This window comes from Stegodyphus dumicola, chromosome X1, assembly GCF_044657685.1.
Source record: "Stegodyphus dumicola isolate Sdum_Otavi_A_Nest chromosome X1, ASM4465768v1".
In the NCBI taxonomy this organism is placed as follows: Eukaryota; Metazoa; Arthropoda; class Arachnida; order Araneae; family Eresidae; genus Stegodyphus; species Stegodyphus dumicola.
The window spans coordinates 196,689,314-196,712,759 of record NC_140780.1 but is presented as its reverse complement, the minus strand read 5'-3'; the positions used below and the strand labels follow the sequence as shown (position 1 = coordinate 196,712,759).

At 33.6% G+C, this 23,446-nt stretch overlaps 1 long non-coding RNA gene across 8 annotated transcripts in view; it reads left to right on the top strand.

The window, feature by feature from the left end:
- The window catches only part of LOC118197458 (uncharacterized), a 471,813-nt gene that overhangs the window by 113,460 nt on the left and 334,907 nt on the right, over positions 1 to 23,446 (top strand). The window contains exon 1 of one of the 8 annotated variants that reach the window (XR_015038568.1): positions 16,628 to 16,749. The exons of 6 other annotated variants lie outside the window; for them this stretch is intronic. This is a non-coding gene — a long non-coding RNA (uncharacterized LOC118197458). Of the gene's footprint in view, positions 1 to 16,627; positions 16,750 to 23,446 lie in introns of those variants that run through there. One more of the 8 variants, XR_015038566.1, reaches the window with a different exon arrangement.

Below are 23,446 nucleotides of genomic sequence, written 5' to 3'. Positions count from 1 at the left end.
GTCCCCTTGCGTTTGTGCATTATTGCCAGTTTTTCACTATGACTGGGGCGTTTCCTTAAGACTATTTTAATTGAAATGTATAACATTGTTTGCATCAATACGAATGTCGTCTACGGAGTGAAAATTGTATCTTCTAATTCAGAATTCTATTAATGCACGTAGGAAATATCTCAGACTCCAGATCTGATGAGTAGTTGAGAATACAGAAACAGTTCTTTTCCGCCAAACGCTATTCCTTTTTCTGCGCACTGTGGCAGTGCCCAGTTATGGTGAAGTGACCGAATCCGATACTTGTGCAGGTGAAAGCATTACGACAACTTACTTCTCTGAACCAGCTTAAAATATTGCAAAAAAAAAAAAAAAAAAAAAATGCATCACTGTCTAGTGTTTCGCAGGGACGAATTCTCATTTAATAGTCTCTCTATATAAAGAAAATTTTCATTATCAATCAGCTTTCCCTGGCTTCAATTTAAGTTCCGCTTCTTCATCTCAGATTCATAACTATGAATGAAATTTATTTATTTAGACATTGATTTCGCACAGCTCAATTGGGCTGAATCACAGTAGTTAGTGGCTGCATTTAAATTAAAAGATTTTCAGGGAGCAACCCAACTTGTTGTGCAAGCTTTGGATTAATAATAAGCATAATTGGAGAGCATTATGCTCAGTTCTATCTACTTGCGGATGATACTCATTTTATAATTTTTATTTCTCAGCATATAAAGTATTTTATTCCTCCTTTCCGTATGCATTCGTGTTATAATTGGAAGCATTCTCGACGCGTATTCGAGAGGTTCAGAGTTCGAATCCCTGCAAGGGCATTGCACATTTTACACACACACACACACACACACAAAAAAAAAAAAAAAAAAAAAAAAAAAAAAAAAAAAAAAAAAAAAAAACCTAATAAATCTACAGCGGCGCCAGAACTAAAAAAGGTGTTGAACGATAATTCCTGACCACGAAGATTTGGCGATTGGGTCCACTTATTCCCAGTCTCCCTTTAAAAGGGGAGTATATAAGGTATTTTATTTCTCCTTCCAGCACGCCTTCGTGGTGTAACGGTAGGTGTAACGCACACTCCGCGTATTCTAAAGATCCAGGGTTAGAGTCTTGGTAACGGAACTGTACATTTTTCGTCTCCTGCTGGACAAAAAACTAAACCTAATAACTCCAAAAGCAGACTGATTCAGTATAACAAAAGATACACATTCAAATTCCTTTCTTTGATGTCAGAAAACTGTAATTCATCTATAATGGGTACGGATATCGAAACGGAAAAGGGGTGATTTCTTTACCTTTACAATTTAAGTGCCATGGTTCGGAATATTTTCTGTAGTGTGACTATTTTCCATTTGCTTTGAAAAGATTATGTATTGTAAAATGGAAATGTCGTCAATGAATTTGTCATGAAAAGCAATCTTGGTGCATTCCGTTTTCTCTTTTAAAAACCTTTCAGACTGTATCGTTTTGAAAAGGACCAGAATATCTATATTTTTACCATTACAGAATAAGGTGGAATGGATTTTGCTTCCAATCAGACAAGAAAACTGATCCAATAGTCTCAGATGCTTTTCCTTCTAACCGATGATATTCCCTTGGAACTACATTACAGATATTTGTTAACTTATAATGCCAGCAGTAAGCACATATATTTCAAAAAAAAAAAAAAAAAAAAAAAAAAAAAATGCACGGAATAAACACTTTTACACTTTTCGGACGTCGCACTAACGTTACACCTAGGGGGAAAACCACGTACAATTACAGTCTTCATTAGAAATGCGTCAGAGGGAATACCCGATGCTCTCCAAAGAAATCTGAACACTTTCTGTATAGATAAATATTTATTTTCATAGATTTACAGCCATATTAGGAAACAAAGATACTTTAGTTTACATCGTACTTTACCTATTCCCTCTAATTAATAATGTAATTTAATGGTTGTGCTATAGAGACATTAGGTTAATTGGAAGCAGGCAGGATGAAAAATGAGCAATCGCCTTCGCCTGGAATCGAACCACGGACCTCTGGAATATCGGCTCAGCGTGCAGAACCACTACACCACGAATGCTAAGAAGTGAGAGAAGTACCTATTAAAGAAACTTTTAATTCGCCATCTGCATACCACTTAATTTTTTTCATTTTTTTCTAAATCCTTCAGTGCACTAATATTTTAACATATTGTTACGGTTTTTGTATTTATTTATTTAATTTGCTATTTTTAATCGAATTGTTATTAAATTGTTTCATTTCCCCGTGCAATGCTGTACGAGACTTATTTGAAGAGAAAACTACGCCGGAAAAATTAAAATACAGAAACACGCGCATTTAACATTTTAATAATAAATATCTCGTAATTGTACTCTTTTGCTATCCAGAAAAATCGAGAAAGTTCTCGTGCATTTTAAAAAGCTTATAAAAGCTGGAGGAAAACCTCCCAATTAAATTTTTTTAAGAAAATTGTTGTTTACTGTAGCGAATCAGCAGTGAAATCGGATTAGCTATCTCTATTTTTAATTCTATTTTGTTGAGCGTTTTAGTAGTTTAAAAGATAACTACAGTGAGATTTTGCGATATTGTACGAATATTTCGGACGGAATTTAAGCATTTGGTACTGAAATTTAAGCATTTGGTTTTATTTGTTGTAATAAGAATAAATTTTAGTCACTTTTCATCGAACTTGTGCATTCAATTTATTACGAACCCGTTCTCACGCAACAATTTTTGGTTTCAGAAGAGGGATTTGAATGCCAATCACAAGAGCGATGAGACAGTTAAGACAGCTCGTCACTGCTTTTTCTGCATTCCAAGAAAATATGGAAAGATTATCTTAAAGAATAGATGAAAAGAGAAATTACCTGCATAATAGAAAACAAATTTGAGGCTAATGAAAGCAGAACAGACGCTGTTGTAAATAAATTTGGACAAATTAAAAAAACGTTTCTCCTGTGAAAGAGCAAATAGAAAAGAGAGTTTCGAGCGTGAAACAACAAATAGGTTATAGAGTTTCTTCTGTCAAAGAAGAAATCGAAGGAAGCGTTTGCGTCGTTCAACAGCAAATCGAACAGCAAATTGATGACAGGGTTTCCTTGGCCGCCAAGGAAGCTGATGCCTTAAAGAAATTCGTAGCGACAGCACGGAGCAATAAAGATGGTTTTAAATTTTTACCGATGCCTGCTCGTCTCTCTTTGAAACTATCTGCATATGATGGGAAGACCTCTTAGCAAGTGTATAAGACACAATTGCCTATAGTGGCAGAAGCGAATAGATGGGATTCCCAAGTCATCCTGTCATCCAGCCGCTTCTCTGAGAGCAGACGCGGCGGATATCCTTCAGACTCTTTCCGAAAACCAAAGGCTAGACTTCGACACTCAGTCCAGCGCGTTGGAGCTGCGCTTTGGGGAAAAGAGTTTAAAAGACTTCAATTAAAATCGCGTCAACAGAAGCCCACAGAAATGCTCCAGGAGTTCGCCACGGATGTTGAAAGGCTGTCCCAGCTCGCCTTTTCGGAGTGCCCGACAGAAACAAGAAAAATCCTGTCGCTGCAATATTTCATCGATGATATCCGGGATTTGAAAATACAGAAAGCTCTGAGAATGGCGCATGTGAAGGATTTGAAAAGCGCTCTAGTGTACGCCATGAAATTCGAGGCAGCTCAGCAAGAAACTCGTAGAGACCGCCACCCAATCAGAGCCGCTCAAGACCAAAAGTCAGATGATCAAATGGCTACCCGTCTAGATGATTCTCAGTGCCTTGAGATGGAATGTTAGTGACAAGAAATCCACCTTAAAATGTTGAAATTGTGGAGCTGAAGGACAAATTCAACGGAACTGCAGAACACCCCAGGGGCGGAGGTTGCCAGATAATGAAATTCTTCAATTTAAAGCGCTTGATATTTTTGCAGTGAGAGGAGGCAGTGATGGACTTTTCATAATGAGACATATTAATGAAGTTCCTTGCAATATGACGATAGATACGGGAACCAACTTTACCATCATCCGAAAAGATTTGGTTCAACAACTGGAAAGCAAACTTTATCTGGAAGCCGCCCTGCGTTACTTCCAGAATCTGTCCGGTGATAAGATCGATATCGACGGAAAATTAAACGTTAAGATCACGTTTTGAAGTGCCGCGTACCATCACACGGCATATGAAGCAATACAGATCCTTGCATACTCGGATTGGACTTTCTAATAAAATGCAATTTTTATTTGGACTTTAAAAATAACGAACTGCATTCTGCACCTGAGGACATAGTCCTATTTGGAATTAATAACGAAGGAGGGAAATCTTTCCACAAAATTATAGCTCAAGACGATGCCACAATCCCAGCAAGAACAGAATTTTTACTTCCTGGATCCATAACCGAAAATAGGAATTTTGGCTACGGCATCATAGAGTATCCCGATAACTGTCACAGCCCCAAAGGAGTAGCCTCAGCACTTTTCGACCTATCGAGGACCGTTATCCCGATGAGAGTTGCCAGTGTAACTGACAAGGCGAGAGTTAATAAGAAAGGAGAAGTGGTTGCAGCATGTACTCCAGTGACCAGAGGTTAAACGAAAGAGTAACACCCCAGAAACCATGTCTTCAGAGAGCATTACGTTATAGTTACTGTATAATTCACAATTAAACTATGAAGAGATTAATGCTGCCGATTATGTCATTAAAGATCTTCAAGATGTTTTCTTCCGCTCGTCTTCTGATGTGGGTCGAACCAGTTTGACACAACATAGAATCGATACCGGCGATCATCCCCGATCAAGCAACATCCAAGACGTCTAACGTTTGCTGAACAGGAAAATGTACGAACACTTTTAAAGGATATGGAAGAAGGCGATGTCATCGAGCCTTCAACAAGTCCATGGGCATCTCCCATCGTACTCGTCAGAAAGAAAGACGGCTCAACAAGATTTTGCGTTGACTATCGCCGGTTGAATGAGGTTACGAAGAAAGAAAGTTACGCTATTCCTAGAATTGATGACATTCTAGACACTCTTTCTCGAAGCAAATGGTTCTCAACAATTGCTTTGGCAATTCAAGGTGATGCCTTTTGGACTGTGTAATGCACCGGCAACATTCGAACGCCTCATAAAGACTGTTTTGAAAGGTCTTTCCTACGAAGCCTATCTGATATACCTGGATGACTTCATCGTCATTGGAAAGAGTTTTGAAGAACATCTAGAAAATCTTAGAAAGGTGCTTCAGAAACTGACAGAAGCCAATCTAAAGCTGAGTCCCTCTAAATGCAAATTATTCAGACAGGAAGGGACTTACCTCGGACATGTCATCTCTGATGAAGATGTGTGCACGGATCTTGAAAAGGTGTCAGCCGTTAAAGCGTGAAAACGTCCCGAGAATGTCTATCAACTGAGAAGCTGCTTAGGGCTTTGCACCTACTGTAAGAGATTCGTGAAGAACTTTTCTTCCATCGCAAGACCCCTTCACAGGCTGACAGACAGCAAGCAAAAGTTCTTGTGGACCAAAGAATGCGAAGATGCATTTAACAACTTAAAGGAAGCTTTAACATCTGCTCCAATCCTGACGTATCCTCAGCTTGTCAGACCATTTATTCTGGACACGGACGAGAGCAATGAAAGTGTCGCTGCTGTTTTGTCCCAAGAAATAGACGGCCAAGAACATGTTGTGGCGTACTGGAGCAAGTGCCTGTCTAAACCGGAAATGAATTACTGCGTCACTAGGAAAGGGTTGCTCGCCATTTTCAAAGCCGTAGAACATTTCCATCGTTATCTATACGGCAGAAAATTCCTGCTCCACACGGATCATGCATCATTGGCCCAGCTTTTAAATTTCAAGAATCCTGAGGGTCAAAAAGCCAGGTGGATACAGTGACTCCAGGAATATGACATCACTATCCGTCATCAGAAGGGATCAACACACGAAAACGTCGGTGCCCTGTTTAGAAAACCTTGTCCAGAAACCTGCCGATATTGTTCCAGGGTCGAAGCGAAATACAAGTTGCTGAGTCCGGTCGCATGACAAATTACATTAAGATCCGTCGAGTAACAAAGAAGTCAGGAAAGACCAGCTGGGAGACATCGACATAGAACACATAATTAATTTAATGGAGTTTTCAAGTAGAAAAACCTATCCGGCAGGACATTTCAATCTATAGTTAAAAAAGAATCCTGTACAATTTTAGGAGAGGCTCTTTCGAGGGGAACTATTTCTACCTACTTTGAAAAATGATCCGCGATAACGAGTAAGTGCCTTGTAGAGACATTACGTATTTTTTGGAAGCAGGAAAGATGAAAAATAGGCAACGCTTTCACCGGGAATCGAACCACGGACCTCTGGAATGCGCGCCCAGCGTTCAGACCACCACACCACGAAGGCATACCAAGAAAGTGTGAGAAATACTTTATATACTCCCCCTTTTAAAGGGCGACTGGGGCTTTTAGGGGACCCAGTCGCCAAATCCTGAATGAGGAGAATCATCATCCAACACCCTTTTAGTTCGAACGCCAGTGTAGAGACATTAGTTATTTTGGAATCAGGAAAAATGAAAAATGAGCAACACTTTCGCCGGGAATCGAGCCGCGGACCTCTGGAAATACGCTTCCAGGGTGCAGACCACCACACCACGAAGGCATGCCAAGAAGGCGAAAGAACTTATTACCTTCACTACGTGGGTATGGGACTACTAAATCAATAGTGGCTTTCATGCTGTTTAGATATCCGGTAGGGCTATAATTAACATGTTAACTAATTGGCAAATACGGCGTGATTTGACATACTCAGTAACAAATTTTTGTAGCTGTGGAATATAAACAGATTTGCAAACTCGCTGTACCATTTTTCTTAGGCCAAGATGGTCTGAAATTGGCAAATCATGCAATTCCTACAAAATGTTCAATTTTAAAATAGCTGCGATAACCGGTCTTTATTCGTCATTTCCATTTGTTGCTTTGCACAAAACAAGAGATTATCAATAATCTCATAATCTGAGGCTTTATTTCTGATAGCTGTTATGTCCTGCTTTTCAGAATGTTCAGGATCGTTTAAATAAGCGTAAATATTTTTAAATTTTGGACCTGTTAGTAATTCAGAAATAATAGTCTTCCAAGAACTTAGAATTTTTCTTAGTTAACATAGCACATTTCAGTTCGTTCCAATCTGCATCTAATTTTATTCTTGATAGAGCGTCGGCTACGACGTTCTGTTTTCCTTGAGTATGCTTAATAATTAAATTAAATTCTTTCATTCTAAGGTCCCATCTAATAAGTCTTGTCGATAAATTTTTCCCGTAATACAAACGACCCACAGTAGTATGATTTGAGTAAATTGTAACCGGTGTCTTTCCAAAGTACACTCGGAATTTCTGAACCACTAAAAGAACTGCTAATGATTTCCTTTCTGTAGCCGTATAATTCCTCTGAGTTGGAAAGTATCTGCAGCAATCTCTAATTTCCCATCGGCTTTAGGAAAGTTCAAAACTGGCATTTGTATTAACGTGGTTTTAAGTTTTTTGAACGCTGTGTTTACTTTGACTGACCAAGTAAATATGGTTTTCTTCTTTTTAATTTTTACAGCAGTTCGGCTATCTGGGCAAGTCTGATAATAAGAGACAAGTCTAAAAATGAGGACAACATTTTGCTGTATTGGTGGTGGGAATTTTTTTATTGCAACTGTTTTGGAATCCTTTGTCTCAATTCCTTTCTCGGATATCTTCTAGCCTAAGTAACGAAGACTAACCTTGGTCACAAATTTACATTTTGATGCGTTTATTTTTAATCCTGTTTCGTTCAGAGGCGAAAACACTTCGTGCAAATCCCTAATCTGTAGTCTCATTAGTTACAATAATATCATTTAGATAAGTCTAGCAATATGGACATTCCTCTTTCTGCCTTAGGGCACTAAGGCAGAAAAAACACTCCTCTGAATCCCTCCTCGGAACAAGGCACAGGAGTTCCAACTCCTGCCCTCGAACCTTGACGAAAGGGATACATTGCTTTTGCGACACTGATCGTTGACTATGATTTGCTATCTGCAGGTCGCTAGGGCTGCCCGTCACAGAGGGGAACATTACTCAGGAAACCCGGGGCGCTACACCTGGGATGTTCCAGACCCTCGAGCAGGCCAATAAATTACCTTTCCGGGGCCTCAAGAACCACTAGGTTCATACATTTTATACCCCCGTGGCCGAGACTGCCTAGGTACAGATCTTAACCAGTAGCTTGGCAGAGTTCTCTACGTTGATCCTCCGGAGGGGGGGGGGGAATCATTTACGAAAGTAAAAGTACTCTTTTAGAGAACAAGTCTTAGTGTAATATCCATGGCCTTCCGAAACGTGCAGGAGCTTCCTCATAAACCAAACGGCATTCTCAAAATGTCATAAACACCTGACTTTACAACAAATGAGGTTTTTGCATATCCTGTGGTTTTATTCATATTTGAAAATATGCCGAAGTAAGATCTAGAACATGTAATTCGTTGATTCAATCTTCCTAATTATTTCTTCGATTATGGGCAGTGGGTATATGGGATATTTAGTAATGTTATTTAATTTTCCGTAATTCACTACAAAACGCCATGACATATGGTCCGTTGGTGGGAGATTATTCTTTTTTCGGCATAACACTACCGGGGTAGCGTAAGGGCTACTTATAGGAATTATTACCTTGTTCTTTAATATTTCCTGGGTATGTTTTTCTATGACTTTCACTTTGATTCTGTCATAGCGGTAGAGCTTTGCTCTATGAGGGGGATGTATTTCCTGTGTCTGTACTGTGTCTTGTGTGAGACGAGGAGTATCGTCAAATAATTTAGTAAAACGACTTACCAACTGCTCCAACCGTCAGGTGATTCAGCTTGATGGCCAAAGGATGCGTTTATTTCTCCTTAACTTCATACATATCCAGCTGTACTGTAGTTTCCGGGCGCCACTATAAAGTTTAGAAATCTTCTCGGCAATCATAAACTGCACTAAAGATAGACTAGTAGTGAATTATGGCTAAGTCTAAAATAACAATTGAAACTTGAGAAGGATTTTAAGTTTTATTTAGAGCTAAGAAGGAAAAAGCACGCGTGGTGCCAACAACTCAGCCAGCCACTTGTGACAATGTGACTTAAAGTAACAGTAAGTTCAAATGTAAAATTTAATTTAAATAAGCTAGAAGCCAAAGGGTATACAGATCACTTAACGTGAAAATGGCTCAGACCTCGCTGGAGTGGATATTCACTATCGACAATTGTAATGCAAGGCCCAAGACTGCAAATATTATCTCATTAAGCAAACTAGTAACGTGGTCTCGAGAGGCAGAACACACTCTGTCTTACAATTCAAGACCCTAACCTTTAATGCATGTAAAGTAATTTGCATTCGGACCTGAAAAGAGATATGACAGTAAATATACAAAGCATAAAATAGCTGGTTAAAGGAAACTTAAAGTTGAATCCAAGTATTGTCTTGTTTACCTGGTGCAAAGACTACAATAATCCGAATCTTTAACGAGTAAATATTTTCGTGGAACCATAAATTTAACTTCACTGAAGATGAATGCTCTGTGCAGACAGTTTGAGAAAAGAGTGCATTAGTGTTTCATTTTTAACTTGTAAATCTGAGCAAATTTCTCGTAAGTTTATCTGTATTCTCATATAGTTTGCTTTTAATCACTTATCTGATTTCCTTAAACTTGATAAAGGTCTTGTCGTTCGAGAAACTTAAAGGCCTCTCGTTTCTGTATCAGTGCTTGTTATTATGGGATAACTATTATCTTTGTGAACGTATAGTGATATCAGTTTAAAGTGTTATTAACTCAAACGTGAAAAATTTACTGAAGAAACTTTTGATTCATGTGTGGCTATAATTACTCTAATGGCGTGGGTAAAATAGTATATGAGTGGAATACAGAAGCTTTAGTAGATATGTGTGCCTTTAGTACACTCGGTAATCTTTCTTCTTCCGTACATTGATTTCTGATTGTGATTTCTGAGCCTACCGCATTCGCACTGAGATCATCAGTTTAACAATCAAACTTTCTTCAGCTGATCATCAATTCTTCATCCGAGCAGGTAAGGGCTCATAAGCAAAACACGTCAGTTCGTTTGTCATTCTGGTCAAGAACAGTCATTATATTCACGTTAGTTTGATTTAATAATCATTTAAATGTGGACTTCCGCCTTTCGACCTTATGATCATATCGAGCTAAATTCTTTTTAACCAAAGACTCATCCATGTGTTTTGATCTTGTTGAAAAATCTTCACGTCTTCTGAGAAAGATTAAACCTTCTTAGAACAATCATAAAGCGTGTAATCGTTTGTCAAAACAGGAAGACATATAATTTTCTGAGAAATGATAAATATATAAGATAAATTCACTTTGCATTATATTACCTCTTCAGCTCTTTAATTTTATTACCTCTTTAGCCTTTTAATTTCCTTCCTTTGCTTGGATGATGCAAGTTATTCAAATAATGTCCCCACACTGGGATGCTTAGACTTTACTAAACATAAAAATGAATGGAAACCTATCTTTTATTATCCGTAATTAAATCTTAAGCAAATACTACTCATGTAATTTACTCTGATGTTTTCCTTTTGTTATAAAGTCTCTTATGTTCTTTTGAGATTGCTTCCGAGTAATTATACCTATACGACACAGTGTCTAACAAAACCATAGTAGTTTTTTAAGGGTTTTGCTCAACTATTTCGTAACGATTTGAATGACGCTTGCCCTTTTTCTTTGTTTTTGATACTTTGTTTGGTAAATGAGAAGTCCAGAACGGTAAAGTGATTAACAGAGGCGGGGGAAGGATTCGACTTCCTTGTAAGACATGGCTGTATATATGTTGTCTTTCATCCTCCCCCTTCTTGCTAGTGTAATGTCGATCGCGTAAGCAGCTCTGTGGATGATAGCATAGCTGAATAATCAATAGTTTGGTTATTTTTGACAAATACTTAAGAAGCAACAGTCTGGTTGTTGGAAAGAAAATTAATAAATAGACAAATATTAGATGAAAACACTTGTATAAAGATTTTTGGCCCCATTTTAACAAAATATTTGTTTCATTATAAAAATTACAGTATCTGATGAAATGAAAATGCAAGTATCGTATTCGAATACAGTGAGACTAAAAGGCAGAATAATTTTGAAAACATGCGAATAAATTTGTTTTGTAACATTTATAAACTGTAACGCACTCTTCTTAAGGATAACTTTCAAAAAATGTGTGTAAAGCATGTATTTTACTCTCTCGCCAGGTCTACGCATTTCTTTCTTAGTAGAGTACTTTGGAAAGCCTGTATATGGCCTGTATAAGGAACTGTTTACAATGTGTTAACTTTTCTCAAATTTGACATATGTGTATATATATTCAAGCAATCGATTTGTATGAAGCAAATAGCTTTTAAATCAATTTCTTAGGAAGTTTAAAATCATTTCACTTAAGCTCATTTTATATTTTACGTTTAGTCGATCAAATCTTAATTGCGATAAAGCAACAGAGCTCCTCCGATTAAAAGCTTTAGGTATGATGCAGTTAATTAATTACAGAAATAAGATGTAAGTTGCTAAAATGCGCTCCATCCCTTCGTTCCTTTCATTACTTAAATTTCTCACTCATTTCATTAGTATTCATTTCGTTAAATGTTCATTTATCTCATAACTCATTTTAGATTGCAAGACTGAAATTGCAAATAAAGGATGCAAGTCACTTTTATGTCTTCTGCTTTAGTAAACCAGATGCCTCCCTTTTACATAGTATGAAAAGCTATTTCGATACTTAGAGAGAGTTCTTCTAATTACCTCTCCCTAGCTGATGACCTAGTATTGGCGCGAGAGCTAATTTAACAAGCTCAATTACAAGATGAAAAACTGAGAGCTTGAATTATCGCTGATTGATGTTCACGTCAAATAGTCTTTGTAATCTGATGTAATTTAGCTCATACTCGTAAGTTGGTGTTAAAAATACGTTTTGTGGTTACTATGGAATGAAGCGAATGATAAATAGGGGAAGTTTTTTTCTCCTGGGTAAATTTTTTCTGTGGAACTGAAGGTTAAGTTGCACTAAAGTGGATTTTATCTTTGACACAAAAATTAAATTGTTGTTACAAGAATTTAGTATTTATAGTTTCTTAATTACAAAATTAGTACAATTTCATACGTACCTGAAGTATTGTCTGTAAACTGAAATGTATTTAAACTTAAATCTGAAACAGTAGCTTTACTTTAAATAAATTTATATCTAAGGTGTTAGTTTGATTTTCTTGTCAAAATAATAGCTTTTGAGAGCAGTGGGTTTTTTTTTTTCCTTTTGTCAGAGCACTGGCCCTTATTCTTTATTCCAATCGATTTTCTGAATATAAATAAATAAATATAAAACTAAATTTAAATGAATATGCAAATATAATATAATACTACTAATAATAATCCTTCGCACGGTTCTTTAAATTAGACTAATTCGATGTTTTCAAAACTTTTTAAGCAAAGTTATCTTATATAGAATTGCTAGTTAACTAAAAAAATAATAAAATTCCTGTTTTTTGGTGTTACTTCGTTGATATCAGAAAAGAGTTGTTTGCATTTCCAATATAGATTATTTTTAGCTGCTGCTCTCATTCCTCAGCAATGAATTGTTATGAGAAACATTGTTGCCATTCTTTAAAACTGAATCCGTCACTCTTTTCTGTTAAATAGTAGCAATTTTTGACGGATAAAAGAAATTTTAATGATAATTGAATTCTGTTTTAAGTGAAGGAATTAACTTTTAAATAATAACTAACGAATTAACTCTTTAATAAAATAAGTGTAAAACCCCAATACATGTTAACTCTCTGTTGTCTTCAGGAATGTATAGCGAAAAATCGTACAAAATTCTGCGGAATACCAGTTTTTTTTTTTTTTTAATTTCTAAAAGTGTGTAATCTCCAACAGCATTCTGTTTATTTTCTAATTATTTTAAAGCTTTGTATGAAATATAAATTGGTGGCGACTGTAATAAATGGACGTTAAAAAAAATTTATGCACATTATTGTGCATTGCGGTAAGGATGCTTACAGAGCTATGAGTGAATTATAAGTATGTTTTAAATTTCTTTAAGGTTTATTTTCCTATAAACACAGGATTAAATTCTTTATGCTCTGAATTTATAAATGATAAAACGTCTGTCAAGGTATTAATATTTCTGGTGTTGCTTAATAAGCAAGAGACATAGAAAACCAAAATTGCTAAAGACGGGTGTATTGCGTTTGTAAATATGTGGCATTAAAGCGAAGTAGCATTTTTAATGATTCAAGAAAGCCATTAATAAAACAAATGTTAAATCTTCAATAATTATCAGCTCCAAAGAATCTGCCATAAAGTTGTGTGTAAGTAATGCCTTGTTCTTTTCAGTTTTTGAAATTCGCCTTTGAAAGCAAGTTCTCTACGAAACTGGTTAATAAGTGTATTCTCACATGTCAACTAAAAATGTCTTTTATCCTTAAAATTGTTTTAAATAAGACCAACTATTTTTATATTAGTTAAGGAATTAGATAAAGTTCAAATAAATAAATTAGAAATAAGGTTTGCGAAATTACATGCAGAGTGAAGAAGCTTCTAACTGCAATTTTGTGCTCTTAAATAAGAAATTTCAAGCACTCGTTTTAGCAGAAGTTATGAATTAATTAGGATATTTCGCAGCTGCATATTTTATTCTTTCCGAACCAGCAGGAAAAGAGAAATGTATTGGAATTCTTTAGTAATTATTCCCTTTAATGTGAAGGTTTAGGTGTCTGCTTCTACCATTCGTCTAGACATATTTCCTTTATTGCGTCTACATAAACTAAAGCATATGATTACAAATTACTTATCCGTCTCTTTATAATTAACCTCATTGAAATTCGTTAGATGTTTATTTTAACTATCTTTCTTTCTTTGTTGAAGGCTACCTTTGAGAATATCAAACAGAGATACGGGAATGGCTTCTTGTACATTTGTCTATGTTGTGCAAGTTATTTGTGTATATTAAAGAAAAAGGAAACTCCTTAAAAATAATACAAATTTTTTTGGTTAAAATTTTAATAGCATTAAAAGGTAATTTGATAATTTCAATGCAAGAAATTTCCTGGAGCCATAATAATTACCAAAATACATGGCCATAAATATAAATGTGTGTGTATGTGTATGAAGGCTTAAGCTATATTATATATTAAGCTATTATGCTCATGGATAGAATTGTTACAGAAATTTAAGGAATTAAACTGTATCAAAACAACTACTTTTACTTTAAACTTACTAACAGTGTTTCGGTAAACAGTGCTCGGTATCTGCTTTAAAATATCTTCCATTCTTAATGCGCAATGATCTAAACAAACAAATTTTATTTTACTGTGTAAAATGTAATATTCTATATTTTGATTTCAAGTTATTAATGAGAAAATAATTATAAAAAATTCTCTTTGGGAGAATTAAATCTAGCCGAAGATTAATGATTACTGCTTTAAGTGTACTTAGATAATTGCTCATTAGTTAATTGCCAGGAACAGCAAAAGCATTTAATAATTAAGATATCCTTTAGATATTTTCCTAAGCAGAAAATCTCTTTAAAGTAGACTTTTTCTGAACAAGAACGAAAAACAATGAACCCATATCGCTTAAAAATTAATATATATATATATATATATATATATATCACATTAAAATTAATTTAAAGGCGTTAAAAATAGCTTTCTTACTTTGACAACATCTTCAGATCCTGATAGGAATTAGAATTATTTGCAGTTAAATCTCATGCCTCGAGTACTGTAATAAGATTTCTATGTTCATTGATATAAATACTATCAATTTTCGGCAAAGGAAGTGATTGCGTAAGAAATCAATTCTAGGGCTTGCGTTCAACTTTTTGAATAAATATACAGAAAATATTTCTCCTGCAGTTTCTAACACGATAATTAGAAAGTATGTGTAGTGATCTCTGTCTAAGACAATCAGCTACTGCTTCAGATATTTTAGTGTTCTGTAGAGGCGATAGCCTTAGGAATATCAATAATCTTTTGTATCTTTATTTTAATTATGTTTTCAGAAGTACTTGTTATTCTTAGAGACGATCGCTTTCAGACGTTTCCCGATATATAATTTTCCGATTAATTTAGGCATAATGTTGGATTTCTTGAACAGTAAAATATGACCGTCATTTTAATGAGTTGATTGGTTTATTTGGTTATGGCAAAGCACATGAGGATTATCTGCCTAAAGGAAAGGTATTCTTGAAAGACTAACTAAAGGAAAACTGAATCGTATCCACGTTGCACATAGAGGAAACCACGAAAACGCTCATGCAGCAGTTTTGTGAGATTCGGACTCAAGTCGATCTAACAGTGTTCACAGATTTTACAGTTCGGTTAGCGATGGGCAGTCATTTTAGGGAGATGGTTACATTTATTTTCTTGAAGCAACTTTCGAAGCGTGTTGGAATATTCATAAATTCCATTCATTCCTGGAGTATAATTTCGTTTTCTGATCAGTAGTTTTATCTTAAGCTTTTCATGGTGCAGAGTCGACTCCAAAGCCGGTGCAACCGATGCTTAGCTCCGAGCGGCATAATTTAGGGGCGTAACATATTTTTTAACTCAGAGAAGTAATGAACAGCAAAATTAAGTGATGATAAAATTTGTAGAATTTAGATAAGGCAGCAGAGTATAATAGGATTCGCAGAGACTGCATTGGGCGGCAAAAATGGCTAACGCCAGCTCGGTATCTTTGTTAGATGATTACTATACATTTGTTTTCCTATTTTATGTGTAATTAATTTTAAACATTTATGCTGTAAATCCTGATCAAAGATAACATTTCTAAATTAGAACTGTTAGGATAAAATTTCTATTATCACATTCCTTTTTCCCGTTCCTAATCTACTCCTTCATAAGTACAAGACCATTTTCAGTTTCTAATTAGGGTTCGCATAAAGTATTTCAAACTTTACGGATTACATAGATATTTAAGAGCATGGTTCTATCAGAAAATGTTTCGTATAGATATTAAACTTTCTTCTGCTTTTCCTTTCCAGAATATGATGGGCAATATTTATTATTACAAGTTTGAAATTTTTTCCTGTTTATCAGAAGTTCCAAATATAATTACGCCTAGTCGACATGAAATGACAATACAACTCCAAAGTTAGACATTTTTATGTCGTACTTGAAATATTTCTATGCCCTGGCGTAATAATATTTCTTTATTCAAAGAATGATAGAAAACGTGGTTATTTCTTCACTTCAAGAGAGCTCATATTGTGATACATTTAATACATTTAATGACGGCTTGAATGTCGAGTTAGCTGTCACTTTTCTCATTTAAAAACTAAATGAATTCTTTTTTTTAACCATTTTCAATATCTGGATCTTTAAGACTGAATTATATTTCTGAAGACAGAGTTATTGTAGTATAAAAGGGCAAAAGTATGGTAATTTTGCTCGCATAAGCACCTGATATTACTACAGCCTTTTATTTTGTTATTTTAGGCATTAGGAAAAAAGAGTAAAAAATCACCCTTTTTAATTACAAATGAGGAAATAGAAAAAATTGAATAATTAACGTGTGCTAACAGTGGTTTAGGTTGTTTACTATTAGTTTTAATTTTACTCACTGGATGGCGCTAACAATATATACAGTAGAGTTTCGAAGAAGTCTGAGTAAAACAATGGCGTCCTTGTTTATATATGGATTAATAATGATAAAAATGACTTCAACTAAATAAGCGTTTGCTCTTAAAAACAAACTAAGGATAACGCAGGGATACACTTTAAAGGTACGTCTTTTATAGTCCCATATAATGATTTTACACTTTTTGTTTGCTGTTTTGTTTTTCTCTCTATGTTTTTGTTCATTTCAACAATTATAAAGAAAACAGAGCAACGAAATTAAAAATATGCCGCTTAGGAACTCCAAAAGCAATTCCTTTTTCTGTTATTTTTCTGTAAGGTAACGGAAAAGTGAGTAAAACATAAATCACCGTAAGCTGATTATTGCTTCGCATAATTCTGCAAAAATGAAACTAAAATTTAAGTTGTATTTCACTCCTTTTAAAAATATGTTTTTGAAAAAAGCGAGATCACACAAGCCCAAAGAAACATATAAGAATTATAATGCATTCTTTTTAAGAGACATACATCATACATATTTCTCACATGTCTTGAGACATCTTTGCATAATACTTTTAAATACTCTTGAAATATGATACTTTATCTACATTGTTGCATTTAAATATATATCACACCTAATTGCAAAGAATTGTATAACTCACATTCAGCAATTATAATTTATATGCAGATTATTTTAATTTTTTTTCTAAATTTGAATGACTTAACATAAATATTTTAGAAGTATTATTGCTATTTTGGTTATAAACTAAGTTTTAGCTCGAAATAATATTGTACCTTTAGCTAAATTATATTATGAGTTTCTAAATGACTTGTAAGGATTTCAAACTGGAAGCCTAAATGTAATATATAACTTTACAACAATTTTACTATTCAACTTTACAAAAACTTTATTACATGTAATTAAGGACGTATCATGCTTTGTTTTAAGACATCAAGCTTCTACTTAGTAATAAAAGTAGTGCGAAAATGGTTTTGCAGAGAAAATCTATATCTAAGACACATATATATCTAATATATATCTAAGACACATTTCCTGATAGTACTTTTACACATTTTGCAATTTATATTTTGTAAACAAAAATTATAAAATGTAATAGTTCATCGTGAGAGAACTTTTGCTCACACTTTTGAAATGCTGATTATTTAAGAATAATTAACTAAAACGCTGGTTAAAGGATAATGAACTATAACTGGAGAAATCTAAAACGAAATTGGCATTCATATAACTAGTGTTAAAAAGATCTTTTAACAAAATAGAAATAATATTTCCGCAAAAGAGAAAATTGAGGGTTTTACCTAAACGAGTTGTTCTGCCTGTGAGAGAAACATCACTGCAATTTACATTATTCATGCAAGGATTTCTTTCAAAAATATTTCTGTTTTAATTACATTACTTTGTTCTTAAGAAATATTTTGAAATAAATGTTTTTGTGTTGTTTATTGATTTCCAAAAGCAATGCATTAAATCGTCAACAGAGACAATTTACAAAAGTTAGTCAAAATGCTTAGTATGTAATCTTTTGCAACGAATGATTCAGCTTAAACACGAAACGAACAGCAACGATTTTTCAAGGGAATTTGCTACAAAAATAAAATGAAATAAGTTATTCAAGTACAAAAAGACTTCTAAATTAGGATTCATTATATAATGAATCAGTTTAAGTTAATTTAAAGAAAATTGCATTAAAAATGCATACAGTGAAAAAATCTGCATATCTTATTTATTAATTATTCTACTGGAATATAGTTGCATTTTGGTGTTTTGTTTCAACTACGTTTTTAATTGGCGATTTATATTACTGCCATTCATGCATGGTTTTTTTAACCTGGCTCGGATGTACAAGCAAATTTATGAAATTATTAGACAGTGCGATTGATTTAATTAAGACCATTTAATACTGCTTATTTATATTGTATAATACATACATAAACACTGTATATTTAATTTGTACTACTTATTTTGTCTTTTTCAACTTATTAATTTCTCAGGTAGAATTGAAGTAAGTATCATTAGAAAACCTACTGGAATCTTATAGTCCGATGTTAAATTAAAAAAAAAAATAATTTAAACAATAATTTCATTTATATATATGTACGCAAAAAGCAAATAGAATTTCACAGTGGGGGCAAAAGTTAATTAAGGTTTTTATATTTTAAGTATAAGCATATGATCAGAAATTTTAATACCTGCTAGAGAAACATTTAATCAGCAACTCTGAAGCTTTAAAAATTGTGCACAGAGAATTTGTCGTGCTAATCTGAAATGGAAAAAAAAAAAAAAAGGGGGGGGGGAAGAAGAAGAGTTGAAATACAAGAGAACAAAATTTAGCAGTTTACCGAAAAAACAACTACATGTTCCAAAATGATATTTCTTTTCAAAAATAAGTTTTACTCCTCTGAAAAAGAAATCTCTTACCTTAGGATATTTACTCAAGTTTAAAAGATAATCCTACATTAATAAAACTTTTTAATGCCTGTTGATTTAATTTTCAGTATTTTTATTTAATAAAGTAATGCACTTCAAGTGAAAAATTATAATTATAAACATGTACCGCATTCAAAAAGCAAATGCACTCGCTCGGAGTATTTAGTTAAGCTACCTAGTTAAGAATTTTGTTCCCAGGATTGATCAGCGCACTAATCTTAAGACTATTTATGTATGCAACTAAGCCGTCCTAAGAAAATTTGGAGAAAGCATTACAGAAAACATTATACAAATTGGACAACTACTGCTGAAATGAAACCTGTAAATGTGTATATGAAGTTAAAAATAATCACACAAATATATTTAATTATTCGCTTATTAAAAAATTTCATTTATTATTTGTTCAAGATGTTGTAAGTCGTTTATGGATCTAAGGTAACTTAAGGTTTGAATTTAACTTTATACCACGTTTTGCATGCAGGACGAGTTGGGAATTTATCGCTTAATGTGGCTTCAGAATGACTGCGAATATATTAATGGAATCTAGATCCTTTAAGAGCAGTAGTAATCGAAATAATTTAGAATCACACTGTGGAGATATCTGAAAGATGGTTAATGTTTTCTAGCTGTAAATAATAATAATCTGCAAAAGTGTATTGGGCGTTAATAATTTTCCATGTATGGTTTTCAAACTAAAAGAATTAAGATATTTATTACTATATTTTAGCAAGAAACTATGTCTTAGAACTTATAGTTTTCATTAAATATATCACAGACAATTTTAAAGAAGGAGAATATGTACTTATTTATACTGGTAATGATTTTTACAATTTGAGGACCAATTTTCCGACTTCAAAGTTACTTACGTTGAAGGCTTTATTACTTGTTCTACAGAAAGATTGATGTATACAAAAGAATCGTTAAACCATGATTTGTTGTAGAATTGTTACCGTGGTTATATCGTGTGAAGTTGCACGTTTCATATGTCAAAGGGTGACGATCGTCAATAAAGGTAACATTTTGAAAGTGAGTTACAATTGTGATTCATATCAGCTTCAAGTTAAAAAGAAAGAATTATTACGATCACATATTTTGACGTTTGAGCAATTCCCTTGGGAAGCTATTTTCTATGCATAACAAGTACAGTTCGCGTGCTATATAACACGAACAGAGCTTCCAAAGCCGAAAAGTTATGCGAATATTAAATGAATGGTCAGAGAGGCGTAGCAACATCTAGCAGTTTTGGGATTCATGAAGTTAGTTGATAAATGATTCTGGTGTAGTACTCTGATGCTTTATATAATGGCTTTACCTGATAATATATGCACTGAATGTATTCGTGTATTGCTTTTGGAAACTTTTAGCAAATATGCAATCATATATCTCAAATTACACATAATTATATTCATCAGTAGTTCTAATATCATAGCAATTAAGACTGATTGTCATTTGTCTAGAGTAACAAGGACTACAATGTTTTTACTTTTGCGTGAACACTAAATAATAGCAAGTTAATAGTAATTTTAATAGGATTTATTTTTCCTAGTTTATAATTTGATTGCTTTATTGTATCAACTGTTATATTTTGTGTAAGTGTATAGCGTATTATAATCATTTATTTTCCAATGGTTATAAATATAAAAATAGCAAACTTATTTAGCTTATTTCACCATTTTACAGTTTGTGTTCGTCATTTTTAAGTGAATAATCGCTTCATCGTATTGCAATATTTTAATCTCTTTTTGCTTGTTTTTCTTATTTGTCTGTTAAGAAGCAGATAAAGTGTTTTCGTACTTCTCCTAACCTTATATTTAGAGGGCTTTTACATATATATATTTAGGGGCTACTTCCTGTCATGAAATTCTGACAGCTGCTTATTTATATATTTAACTTTTAACTCAGTTCGGATGCTTAATTCAGGAAAGAGAGACAGGAGTACCTATCTCACCGAATTTCCCCAAATACTTTTGAAAATATTAGATCAATGTTTCGCTTTCAGTGTTCAATATTTAGTCCTTTACGTGAAACACATGACCGTGTTATACATTCATTATATAAATTTCCGTACAAAACGCTCTATTACACATTTTGTTGAATGATGTAAAAGTAAGCAACAATAATGGCACTCAATTAAATTTTAATAAACTGAAATGTTAAAAGATTTGTTTGATTTTCATGAATGTATTATATGACACTTTTTAATTAATTTATATTGTGGAGATTATATTTAATTATCAAATAATTTCATATCGTTCAACTAATTATGGCTTCTCGTGCGTGAACTATTTGCCTAAAGAGAAAGATATTTTACAGGAAATGTTTTTCAACCTTGATAGGATATTTTACAGCTTTGAAATAGGATATTTTACAGGAAAGGTTTTTCAGCCTTCATAGGTATTTTTCTGGAAAAAAAAAAAAAAAAAAAAAAAAAAAAAAATAACAATCCATGACGCTACTAATCTAGAAATGCATAATAGTAAAATAAATTAGCTGCTAGTATTCTACAGGTAGGCAGCTAAAGAAATTTACAGTGTTATTTGACGAATTTAAAAATTTTCAAAATTCGGATTTGAAAATTTGCAGAGTCGCCAAGCACGCAATTTAAAATAATATAATAAATGAAGGAACAGGGAAAGCAAATGTATTTTGGCTGTCAAAACACGCAAACTTGGAATAAAAGTTTTAATGGAACTGATGAAAATTTAATCCTTGAAACTGGCTGAACACAACTATTTCAGCGTGGGTTCAAATGACGGTAAAAGGATTGGCTTCACAAGAGTTTTTCTGTTATTCTTCACGGGTAATTTAATATGAGGTATTTCCATCAAATTGTCTTGTCTTTCTTTTAAAATCAAAATTTCGTAAATATATAATTCATTTCTCCCGCCTTGTTAGCATACCTTCGTAGTGTAGTGGACAGCACGCTCGCCGCGTATTCGAGAGGTCAGTGGTTGGAGTCCTGGCGAGGGCATTGCTCATTTTTCATATACTCTTGCTTCGGAATAACTTAATGACTACAATTTTTCCACCTGCTTAATTTTATTCTGAAGATCTTGTGATTTTGTTTTAATCGCTACTTACACTGCAGCGGAATTTTACCCTTTTTTCCTTATAATCCCCTGATGCATAATTGAGGCCTTGCATGTTCCTAACCCCCTCCCCTCCCAAATTAATTTTTTGACGAAACAAATGTAAATTCACTTCCAAATGTCTCGTCTGTTTCATTTTCCCAGCCAAACTCTTCAGCTGATAAGCCGATGATTTTTCTATTATTTTGTCAACCGCAATTTTCCTGGGACTTTCATATTCTTCTGAAATCCCAGAAATCAGGTTTTTCAGTTTAATAAAACCTGTTACAGTTAAACGTTTGCTGCATAACCTTGAAATAATACAATTAATGTGTTTAAAATTTTGTCAGAAGGTTCGGCATAGGTGATCAAATTCGTTAGAGAGCTCCCCTCTGGCGATTCAAATCTCCGTTTTTAGCAATTATTTGATTATTTATCAGAATATTAGTAACTAGTTATTTTACTAGTGTTTCTAGATGTATATATTTGTAATATCTATCTATCTATCTATCTATCTATCTATCTATCTATCTATCTATATATATATATATATATATATATATATATATATATGTGTGTGTGGGTTTTTTAGTTTCAAAATCACAATTCATGTTCAAACAAAACACATTTAATAAAATATTAATACATCTATAATATTCTGCATCTATTAATACAACATATATATCATCTTACATCTATAAAACAATATCTATATCATCTTACATCTATTAATACATCTATAAAACAACATTTTACATCTCATAAAACAAAGTGGCGAGAGTTCTATCAATTTCACTCGTGCAGTCAACAGCTAAAATTTAAACAGCGCGCGAGGAAAAATATTAAACTTTGGATTTAAAATCCCACATTCGGCCTTCCTGCTATGAGTCGACCTCGACGACATTATTCTACTCTTGACAACATAAATCATTGGCCATCTTACATCATCGTTGTCTTCGGTAAAAGAACCATCATCAAGAATAAGCCGAAACCTAAAAAGAAATACGAAGGGAAAGAAGAAGATTGTGTGCTAAGGACAGAATTGAAAGGAAACATCTTAATTGTCCTTCATCTTTGCAACAATAACATCGTCAACAGTCCCTTCTATTTTTCAGAAATCTTTATCTAAGTCAAAAAATATCTTCATTCATTAACATTTTTGGAAAACTTCATTTCATCTTAAAAATAACATTAACTGAAATAAAAGTAATTAACTTTAATTTACATTAATTGATATTGCTTTAGGAAATCTTGTTTTGGGGACAGAAGGTTCTTCAAGGAAAGATTTACGCCTTTTATATAACCTTGTCTTAAGTTTAGTTGATGTGTAAATTGAAGTCACACTAGATG